This window comes from Marmota monax, unplaced genomic scaffold, assembly GCF_021218885.2.
Source record: "Marmota monax isolate L192 unplaced genomic scaffold, Marmota_monax_Labrador192_F-V1.1 WCK01_AAM20220418_F8-fsc00018, whole genome shotgun sequence".
Lineage (NCBI taxonomy): Eukaryota > Metazoa > Chordata > Mammalia > Rodentia > Sciuridae > Marmota > Marmota monax.
In genome coordinates, this window is record NW_026692201.1 from 7166697 (window position 1) to 7178850 (window position 12154).

The window sequence follows — 12154 nt, forward strand, 5'->3', positions numbered from 1 at the left end:
TCCTGCCTTAGCCTCCCAAATTGCTGGGATTACAGGCGTGCACCACCATTCCCAGCTAATTAGTTTTAATTACTTGTTTTGAATTTATATCTATGTGACTCTTGGCTTTTGGGGTATCGTTAAACAGCTTTTGTTTCCTATTATCCAGCTACTGGGGGCGCACAGGTTGAAGGATCTTCAGGTGAAGATGGACAATTGATGATTGGAAACCCCTAGAAATATGTCCGGACAGAAATGCAGAATTATTTTCTGGGTAGCAAATCTTTTCTTTCTTTCTGCTGTTTTAAGGTGTGATCTGGATCTAATTATATTCATTTACTAGTGTTGGTCTTGAGTATGAATTATTTTGTAAATGGGCAAAAGAATTAGACATAAACAAACACTTCTCAAAAGAAAGAACACAAATGGCCAACAAATATATGAAAAAAATGTTCAACATCGCTAGCAATCAGGGAAATGCAGAATAAAACTACACTAAGATTTCATCTCTAGTCAGAAGGGCAATTATCAAGAATATAAAGAGTTGTAAATGTTGGCAAGGATGTGGGGGAAAGGGTACATCCAAACATTGTTGATGGGACTGCAAATTAGTGCAACCACTCTGGAAAGCAGTGTGGAGATTTCTCAAAATTGGAAATGAAACCACCATATGACCCAGTTATCCCACTCCATGGTATTTATCCGAAAGAACTAAAACCATCATACAGTAGGGACACAGCCACATCAATGTTTATAGCAGCACAATTCACAATAGCCAAAATAATGGAATTAGTACAGATGCCCATCAACAGATAGAATGGATAAAGAAAATGTCACTTCTGAGTAAAATAAAATTTTACTCAGTCATAAAAAAGAATGAAATTATGGCATTTTCTGATAAATGGATGGAAATGGAGAACATCATGCTAAGTGAAATAAGCCAGACTAAGAAAATCAAGAGTCAAATGCTTCTCTCATAGAAGCTACAGTAAAATAAAGGGAAAAAAAAGGTAAGGAGGAGATTGGATATCACAAAATATAGGAAGATCAGTGGAGTAGAAGGAGATCAATATAAAGACAGAACAGGAGAGAGGAATTGAATCAAATCATGTTATGTGCATAAATATACCACAGTGAATTCTACCTTTATGAATATCTATAAAACATCAATCAAAAATAAATAAATAGAGGGCTGGGGCTGTAGCTCAGTGGCAGAGCACTTTCCTAGCATGTGAGAGGCACTGGGTTCGATCCTCAGCACTGTATAAAAATAAATAAAATAAAGGGATGCTATCCCTACACAACTATGGAAAAAAACAATTAAAATATTAGATAAATAAATAAAGAGTGAAAGGAAGACCAGTAGAGTAGGGGAAGAAGAATAGGGGGAGAGAGGAAAGTAGTTGGGGAGGGGAGACTAGGGAATGAAATGGGAGTAAACCAAATTCCATGCATATATGATTTTGTCAAAATGAATCCAATTATTATGTATAACTATAATACTCTAAAAAAGAAAAAAAGAATTATTTTTTCTTAATTCAAAATAATTATTATTATTTTGAATTGCACTGTGCCTTTATGCCACATGTCATGTGATACCTGTGGTTTAGAGTGTGCTAGGAACTTTTTGTAGTTATTTGTTTTACTTTTTCTCTCCTGAATTAAAATGGAAACATAGAAAGAAATCAGTTTAGTACAGATTTAAAAGATAAATAGCTTTAGAACAGAAAAATCTTTTGATTTCCATCTTAGTCAGAAATCTGCTCTTTAATATAAAATAATAAATTAAATGTGTGGAATGGGCAGGTCAATTTTTAGTTGTTCAGGCTGCAGTATAATTCTCAGGGGAATTAAAGGCGATTGTTGTGCTCTGGGTTCAATTCCCAGCACAAAAAAAAAAAAAAAAAAAGAATAAAAGAAAAAGAAAGAAAGAAACCTCTAAACACAGTTTAAAGCCCATCTATTTTCAGAATGCTTACAGATACTATAAAAAATCAGGACACTGGAAATGGGACTTTCACATCCTTAAAAAAAAAGAAAGAAAACTCTAAGTAGGGATTATATAGACCACTAATAGGCAAATATGTCTCCCAAAACTTCTTGCACCTCCTTGGTGAAAACTTACAGTATTTCTCAAGAGAAAAAAGAGAATGAGCAAAGAGACTTTTTGTTTGTTTTACACAGACCAAACTGCTATGAAAATGCCTTTGTTCAACATTTAGTCCACAGCTTACAAGATTTAAAAACTGTAAAATCTGTTGCTATGTATTTATACATGTATATGTATTGTAAATGTGTGATATTTTTTCTACCATGGATTTATAAGAGCTCTATAGTAAGAAATCAGCTTAAGTGGAAGCTGATGTTCAGGTTGTAATTTTTAAGGCATATCTATTCTCTCTATTGGAGTCGAGCTCCCTCATCAAAACTTCTCTGTCAGCTGACACCCCCTTTTCTTAAACCTCTGCTAACTATATGTTCATCTTTGAAAAAGTCAAGATCTTTCCAATTGATTTCTCTAAGACCTGACCTTTCCATTTTCTTCCACACCCCTGCTTCCTTCTGTGACCTTAAGGTCCTTGATGAACACAGAAGAGGTGACACTAGCCATCTTTGTGGGGTCTTCTGCCTTCCTCTTGGAACCCCAAGAACTGTGGGTGGATTCCTCTCAGGTCTGAAGCTCTGCTCTCTTTTGATTAAGTTCCTTGCTGATAAGGCAGCTAAGAAACAGAAATAAATTAAAGAATCACCTATTTTGAACAGGTATCTGAATTTTCTCCTAAGCCCATTATCAAACATTCTATTTGACTCTTGGCTAAAAATTTTAAGTGAAAAACTATAAGATCTTTGTATATATTTTATGTATTTACATTTACATGTGTTTGTGGTAAGTTGTATCAACATATACGTTTATCTACCCCATGGGTTTAGATATTGTCTACATAGTACTAAGTTGACTTTTTTAAAAAAATACTTGCAAATTAAATATAATTAACCCAAATGTATTTCAAGTTCATGTGTCTTTAGTAATCATTGATAAACAAAAACATTGTTGATCTAATTAAAACAGACATGGCTACTGACATTAGATTTAATACAGACTCACAACTTTGATCTCTATTAAGTATTCAAGATCATAAAAATGTGAGTTTGGGGGCTGGATGTATAGCTCAATGGTACATTTGTCTAACATGCACAAGGCCTTAGGTTCTATCCCTAACACTATACACATACACATACACACACACACACACACACAGAGTGAGTTTGACCTAAGAACAAGCAAACCAAATAGATATAAATGGGATAAAAACTTATAAAGTATTTTAAACAACAATTGTGTTTTATAACATATTTACTTTACAAATTTCTCTAATCCATAGAGTTTTATTAAGTGAAATTAAATGATGGATATTTATTAAATATCTCGGTCATTTCCAAATAAGATAAAATACTAAAACATCAATTGCTAAACATAGAATCAAGTATATTTACTTTTGGCTTCTTAAATGTTATAGAAAGACTAAACATATTTGGTTTGTTAATAAATATGTCCTGTTCCACATTAAAATACATCTCTAGAGATTATTAAAGGGCTGTTAGTCTACCAAATGCTGATTAATGATTGCTAGGAATTAAAATCCTAGTTAATATATAAAATTAAAACTGTTAGAAATAAAAAAGACAAATTCAATACACAAAGCATACAAGAACACCAGGGTATGTTCTAGAAAAAAAAGTTCTGAGGAAAACATGGAGATGCATTTTTGTTGACGAGAAAGTAACTTTGTCTCATTTGAAGAATATTTAACAACTGTTTCAGAATTTGAAAATTTTTCTGATTTATAAAATGTACAAAGAAGTACCACGCTACCAAAAACCAAAGTGGACAGGAGTAACTATACTTGTATCATATAAGACAGAATTCAAATTAAAAAAAAAAACTGTAAAAAGAGACAAAGAGGTCACTATAAAGGGATCAACTCAACAAGAAGAAAAGATGATTATGAATATATATGTACTCTGTAGAAGCACCCAGTTATACAAAGCAAACATTATTCTATTTACAGGGAGAGCAAGGCTCTAACACAATAAGAGCTGGGGGTTTCAGTGTCCCACTTCCATCAATGGACAGATCATCCAGACAAAAAAAAATTAACAAAAAGACACTGGAGCTAAACTGTGCTATACACCAAATGGACCTCAAACACATTCAACAAAACATTTCATCCACCAGCTGCACAATACACACACTTCTCATCAGCACATGGGACCTTTGCCAAGATAGGCCATATGTTAGGCCACAAAATGAGTCTCAACAAATTCAAACAAACTGAAATCATAACATGTATCTTCTCCCACCGCAATGGAATAAAACTGGGAAATGATAATAAGCAGAACAGTAGTCATTGTACAAATACGTGGAAATTTAACACTGTTCTCATGAACAACCAATGGATCAAAATGAAGAAGTCAAGAGAGAAATTTTAAAATCCCTTGAAACAAATGAAAATGTAAACACAGCTTATGAAAACCTATGGGAGCCAGGTATGGTGGTGCATACCTATAATTCCAACAATTCTGGAGGCTGAAGCAGGAGGATCACAATTTCAAAGCCAGCCTCAGCAACATAGCAAGACCCTGCCTCAAAATTAGGAAAAAAGGGTGGGGGGAGCTGGAGATGTGGCTCAGTGATTAAGTGCCCCCTGGGCTCAATCACCAGTACCAAGAGAAAAAAAGAAAAAGAAAAATTAGGGATGGTAGGAAAGTACTTCAACATGATAAAGCCTACAGATGACAAATCCATATCCAACATCATACTAAATGGGGGAAAAGCTGAAACCATTTCCTCAACAATCAGGAACAACATAAAGATATCCACTTTTACCACTTTCAAAATACTGGAAATCTTAGAGCAAAAAGGTAAGAGAAAGAAACAAAAGGTGTTCAAATAGAAAAGGAGAAGTTCGAATTACCCCTTTTTGCAGATGACATAATTTTATGTATAAAAGAATCTAAAGACTTTCCTCCAAAACTGTTAAAACTGATAAATGAAAGTTTGTGGCTAACTTGAATAACTTAGTAAACTCTGTCAATCAATCAATAAAGGGCTGGGCCTGTAGCTCAATAGTAAAGCATCCCTAGGTTCAATCCCCAGTATTGGACAAAATAAATAAATAATGAAAATAAAAAAGAAATGATGTTTAACCTTCTTTGAGCTCTATTTGTACAAATTTATTATTAATACATAATAAATAATAAATTAACACATATGTGTTCCAAAATTTTGTGGGATTCCTGGAAATCTTATGTCTTAGTACACATAAGCAGTCATAATTCTGGTTATAGTCAAATTGCTATATGGCATAGAAATAACCAAATATCCTCATTCATTATTGAACTCTTATCAAATCTTTAACCATTTTAAGTTTCGATATCACCAGTTAAAATGCTTTAGTCTGATGCATCTTCTGAAAGGTCTTCTCAAGTATCTGTAATCCAAAAGTGTTGTATCTTCAAGAAGTTCATGGAAAGGGAGAAAAAGAACTCTGACTAGAATTTTAAGACCATATCACTGGACTGAGAATTTCAGAACTTTTTAGAACTAGCCTCCTAAAACTGTTAACCCAACATCAAATAGAACAAGAATTAACTACATGGAACTGAGATGATGAGAATTATGTCTTTTTATTTAAAATATTGCTGGGTTTTTGGGTTTTGTTTTCACAGTTTAAGGATACTTTTTTCTTCTTGGCTAATTATAGCTCAGCAATTTGGTAAAGGGTACTTTTTGTAAACAGAATTTAAACATTTACCTTCCTCACTAACTAACCTCTCGGAATTTGGAAACGGTGTATGACTATTCCTATTTTTAAGGCAATAGAGTTATTTGCATAAATTCAATAAGAATCCTTTCTTCTTATAACAGGCCTCAATTGTAATTCCTGGTTATGTTACAAATATTTTGTCTGGAATGTTATATCTTCAGATATAACAAGACTGCTTTAAGGAACTGTGTGGAGACAACAGGAGTCCCCTGGAAAATGGACTTGGTACTTCAAGTGCATAGTTCCCTTCCAGGCTTCCTGGCCTTGCAGGTAAGTATGGAATAAGACTTTATGGGGTAATCACCCCCTGGCTGTGATTTCCCCCTTTTGCATGTTAATAAATTGTACACCTTTCTCCTTTAAAAAAAAATGTCACTTTCTGACAGACCCAGGAACCTCAAAATACCTTGGAAACCTCAAGAGGAGAGGAATTCACCTGAGTACTATAGGTAAAACCTGATGATGAGTCCTTGACTTAATTTCCAATTTTTAATTGGCTTTTGAATTTATAGTTATTATTTTTATTTTTCATTTCTTTTTTTCTTTTTTCTTCTTTTTTTCTGGTGCAGAAGATTGAATCCAGGACCGTGTGTGTGATAAGCATGAGCTCTACCACTGAGCTCTACCCAAGTCCAAGAGGTTTTTTAAAAATGCCTAATCTGAGATTCCTTATTAAAAATTCCATCAAAGCACATTTTAAAAGGGCTTATATGGTCAATTACTTCTTGCTGCACTTGATGCAAATAATCAGGCCAAGTTTAGTGAGACCAAAATCTCATTTTATAAATAAATTAAGCTTACTATGATTACCTTTGATAAAATTGAAGAGACAAGAGAAAAAATAAACTATCGTGTACTTGTTATTAGATTCCAGGTTTGCTTATTATTTTTTTTGAGATTTTGTTATTTATTTGCAATTTGAGTTATATCCTGAATTCTTTCTTGCTACAGTTATTAGTCAGATTTGCATTACTACAAACAAATACCTGAGTAGTAACTGTAGTTGAAAAGGTTTATTCGGCTCACAGTTATGGAGGTTTAAGGGCCTGATGCCTGCCTGGGCTCAGTTCTGACAAGGACCTCATGGCAAATGGCAGATGGCAATAGTGAGAGCATATGTCAGAGCAAGTAGTCACATCCTGATCCAGGAATTAGAGAGAGACTGAGAGAGAGAGAGAGAGAGAGAACCCACAATTCCTTAGGCTCTTCTACTAGGCCTTGCCACTTAAAGGTTCTACCACTTCTCAATACCACTAACCTGGGGACCAAGCCTCCAATCTCAACAGACCCTAGGAAAATACTCAAACCACACCAAATCCCAGTATTCCATCCCTCGCTCCAAGGGTTCGTGTCCATTTCACAACTCAAAAAGGATTCATTCCAGGGGCTGGAGCTGGGCCTCAGCAGTAGGGCACTTGCCCAGCACATACAAGGCTCTGGGTTCAATTCTTAGCACCACATATAAATAAATAAAATAAAGGTCTATCAACAACTGAAAAAAAATTAAAAAAAAATTCATTCCATCCCCAAGAGCCAAACAGCCTGAGCTATTGCAGTATTGGTTAAAAAGTCCACGTTCAAAATGATCTGCTAACCTAATGTATCTCACCTAAACTAGGAGAGTCTTTAGGAACCAACTTTCTTTTTCTCTTTTTCTTTTTTTTTATTTTTTTGGTACTGAAGGTTGAACCCAGGGACACTTAACCACTGAGCCCTTTTTTGTATTCTATTGAAACATGGTCTCACATAGTTGCTTAGGACCCCACTAAGTTACTAAGGCAGGCTTTGAACTCACAATCCTCCTGCCTTAGGCTTCCAAGCTGATAGGATTACAGGTGTGTGCCAGGGCATCCGGATTAGAAAGTAACTTTCAAAGTTGCCTCCAGGTCACTGTAAAAGAATCATTTCTGTAAGGAGGCACTCCCCCTGTGGGTTGAAAATCAACTTTCAGCTCTGTTTGGCAGGCAGATAATATATATAAACAAATAAATCTCTCTCTCTCTCTCTCTCTCTCTCTCTCTCTATATATATATATATATATATATATATATATATATATACACACACACACACACACACACACGCGCGCGTGATTCTCCAGAAGAATATACACAATCCCTTGGTATCTGAGGGGGATGGTTCCAGAACCCCCCACACACAGACCCACAGATACCAAAATCCATGGATGTTAAATTCCCTTGTATATGACATAATAATATTTGCGTATAACCTATGCAAACTCTCCCAATTACTTTTTTTTTTTTAATCTCCTTTGGTACTGGTGGTTGAACCCAGGGGTACTTTACCACTGACTATATCCAGAGCCTTTTTTTTTTTTGAGATGAAGTTTCACTAAGTTTCTGAGTCTGGATTCAAATGAGATTCTCCTGTCTCCCGAGTTGCTGGGATTAGTCATGCATCACCATGCCCAACTCTCCTATATTCTCAAATCATCTTTAGATTACTGATAATACCTAGTGCAATGTAAAAGATATATATATATATATTTTTTAAAATGTATGTTTTTGGTACTGGGAATTGAACCCAGGAGTGCTTAACCACTGAGCCACGTCCCCAGCCCTTTTTATATTTTATTTAGAGACAGGGTCTTGCTGAGTTGTAAATGCCTCGGTAATCGCTGAGGCTGGCTTTGAACTCTCAATCCTCCTGCCTAAGCCTCCCAAGTTGCTGGGATTTCAGGTGTGTGCCACCACAGCAATAAACACAATGTTTCTTTTAATTTTTTCTTTTTTAGTTTTCAATGGACCTTTGTTTTATTCATTTATATGCTGAGATGCTGAGAATCAAACCCAATGCCTCATATATGCTAGGCAAGCACTCTGCCACTGAGCTACAACCTGGGCCCCAAGAGACACAATTTTTAAAAGACATTTTTTATCTGTGTTTAATTGGATCTACGGATGTGGAAACTGTGGTCACCAGGGGCTAGCAGTATCTCTAAGTAGTGGGATTATAAATAATTCAAGTTTTTATTCTTGCTTACTTGTATTTCCCAAATATTTTACAAAATATATTGTATTTCTTCAATATTAAAGAGAAATTTTAAATCAGTTTTTTCTATATAATTGATTTTTAAAGTTCCATGCATGAAATATCAGATTCAGCATCAAGATCACTAAGGTGAGGTTAGCGAATTAGCTCCGTGGTGAAGCTCTCACCTAGCACACAGAAAGCCCTAGATTCAATCCTTGGCATTGGAGGAGACACTGGATCATTAAGGAAGAGGCATTTTTGATGGTAACAGGCAGTTGGGCTCATCTCTTTCCTGAGTTTAACCAAACTTGGTGCCTTCTCAGACTATTCTTCCTCTTGAAATGTTCCCTATTGTGCCTTTCTAAACCCCTTTCATCCTTCAAAGCTCAGCCCAATTCTAGGCACCCTGCTGGGGTTATTCTAGCTCACGTTATACTTAGGCATATGTTAATTCTTTCCTGGTTTCCTGTCTCTTCATTTCAATCAGACCATAAGCACCCCAAGGGTAAAACTCTTGGATTCTTTATAGTGCCTTATACTCCTTTCTTCTTCTTCTTTTAATATTTTTTTTAGTTGTAGTTGGACACAATACCTTTACCTTATTATTATTATTATTTTAATGTGATGCTGAGGATCAAACCCAGTGCCTCGCACATGTTAGGTGAGAGCTTTACCACTGAGCCACAACCCCAGCCCCTCATTTGCTCTTAAATGAGATAACAAAAGTGAAATGATGCCTGCCATACTGTAGATAGTTAATAAATGCTTGTTACACCTGAGAGGATAAATTGTCAACTCAAAGTTAACAAATGAGGGAGAAAATAATCACTCATTAGTAGATAAGGCAAGAGCAAGATCATTAGGCAACTGGGAACCAGCACCCCTGCTGGTGATGGCTGTGACAGATTTCACTGGAAGGAATGGAACACCAGATACAGAATGAAGCAAACATTTTTCAACTCACTAAAAGTCAGTAAGGATGTTTTGGATTAATCCAGTCTTCACACAAGAAACACCTTCAAACTACTTTACATTGAAAGAACATTTCGCCTTCAGCAATGATGGGACTACACTTGCAATAGCATCATCATATATGTATGAAATGGATGACACGGAACATCCTGAAGATGGTATCTTCATTCGCCAAGTGACAGATGCAGAAACAAAACCCAAGTCCACCTAATCATCTCGTGAAAATGGTTTCTCTATGGCAAGCTTTGTTTGCTTCCTACAAATACATGCTTATCCCCTAAGGGATGTGTTAGAGTCATTGTGGACATGTTATTTAGTATGTGAATTTGTTTTTGTTTTTGTTTTTTTTTGTCTTACAAGAAATTTGCCTGTTTACTTTTTAGTAGTTTGTTTAGGATGAGGAGTCTGTGCACTTACGCAGTAGTGTGAAGAATTCCTCCCATCTTCCCCCAAGTAAGCTCAGTTGCTGTTTATGAGCAGTTCCAGCTTTTTTTGTAGTATAATCTAAACCTGTTATTTCCCTGTTGTATAATAAATCAGATTTGGAACAAAAAAGATAGAAAGAAAAGAAAAGAAAGAAAGAAAGAAAGAAAGAAAGAAAGAAAGAAAGAAAGAAAGAAAGAACATTTCGATTATCTAACTCAGTTTATTTGCTAATTTGGGGTTTAATTTAATAGGCCTTTGTATTTTGTCTATGGATCACTCTGTGTACACCATCTGCCTCCAAAGGAGATAGTTTAAAGTTGATGTTTCCTAAAGACTTTTTAAGAAAACTGTTTCGTGTCTTTCTAGTTGACTTTTTAACAAGCTAGCAGGACACACCTGTAAGGCAGACTTTCTGGGATGTTTCTGCTCAAATTCATTCATTTGTCTACCTGCTCTAAAATCTGAATGACCTTGATTGGGAATCAAAGTGATTTATTCTGTGCTTTGGGACAAGGCTTAGAAGGCACATCCCCAGAAGATAGCAAAAGCATTCACAGGGGACATAGCTCCATGGCAAATCCTATGCCTCAGGTTGCAAGACCCTGAGTTCAACCCCCAGCACCAGGAGGGAAATAAAGCACTTACAGTAATTAAACGTATCCTAAAATATTCTCTTTCCAGGTACTCTCCTCTCTGTTCCTCATCTTCATTACCATGCACTCAGAGATGACTCACAAATTTACATCTGCAGCCCAAGACATTGTCTCCTCATGTTTCAAACCTGATTGTACAGCTGGCAATTTCTCTTGTCCTCCTGGGGTTCTCAGGAGGCTGGCTGGGTGTGGTGGCACATGCTTGTAATCTCAGCAGCTCAGGAGGCCAAGGCAGGAGGATTGTGAGTTCAAAACCAGCCTCAGCAAAAACGAGATGCTAAGCAACTCAACGAGACCCTGTCTCTAAATAAAATACAAAATAGGGCTGGGGATGTGGCTCACTGTTTGAGTGCCCCTGAATTCAATCCCTGAAACTCACCCACCCCAAAAAAAAGATGCCCAAGCTTCACATAAATTCATGCTTTTCTTCCCCCTACAACCACCAATACTCCTCAGCTGGTGTCTTTCTCTGGTCACCTGTCTCAAAGTCATCTCTTGAACAAGCTTGAAACTCAGATGTCATCTATGACAACGCTTTCTCCCTCACCACCATGCCATTCTGTTGAAACTCTGACTTCTCCTCCGTTCTCCACCTCCTTTAGTCAAAGTTGTCTATTCTAATAAGCTCTTAAGTGGTCTACCTAGATCCCTCCTAACCTTACTCCAACTCATGTACCATATTAGAGCAGAAGCAAAAAAAAAAAAAAAAAAAGAAAAAGAAAAAAATGCAGCTTGCATCCCACTCCTGACCCTCCACTATCATAGATCTTTTGCACGGGCTGTTTTCCAAACTTTAAATACTCTTTCCTCTGTCATAATTCCAACTTTTTGACATTTCTGATCAAGCATTGGTTTCCTGAGAAACTTTCCTTGGCTTTTAGACAAGGTCAAATTCCCCTGTCTCCTACACCTTGTATGTCTCCTTCTTATGCTCATTCACTTGGGATTTGACATATATTTGTGTTATTATATTGTCTCACTCACTAGTCTAAGCCATAAAAGCATAGATTATGTCTGATTTATGTTCCTCATTGTATCCAAAAACCTAGCACAGTGTCTGCTATATAGTAGTTGCTTGAGAAATATTTACAAGGTGAATAAAAGCATACATAAAATGCAAATAAGAAACATTAAATTCTTTACCAAGAACAAGTTTCGGTAACAGATTCCAGGAAGATAAAGTATTTTCTTGAATAAAAGAACATATGAAAAAATGCCTGGCACACAGTAGATGCACAATTTTGCAAAAGTCATCACCTTTATAACTTTCAGAGGGCCAATATATGCAAGCTGTTCCTCTGT

At 36.0% G+C, this 12154-nt stretch overlaps 1 pseudogene; it reads left to right on the plus strand.

Annotated features, from left to right (window-relative positions):
* Nucleotides 1-6023: 6023 nt before the first annotated feature.
* Nucleotides 6024-12154, plus strand: part of LOC124080600 (calmodulin-A-like) — a 39039-nt pseudogene continuing 32908 nt past the window's right edge.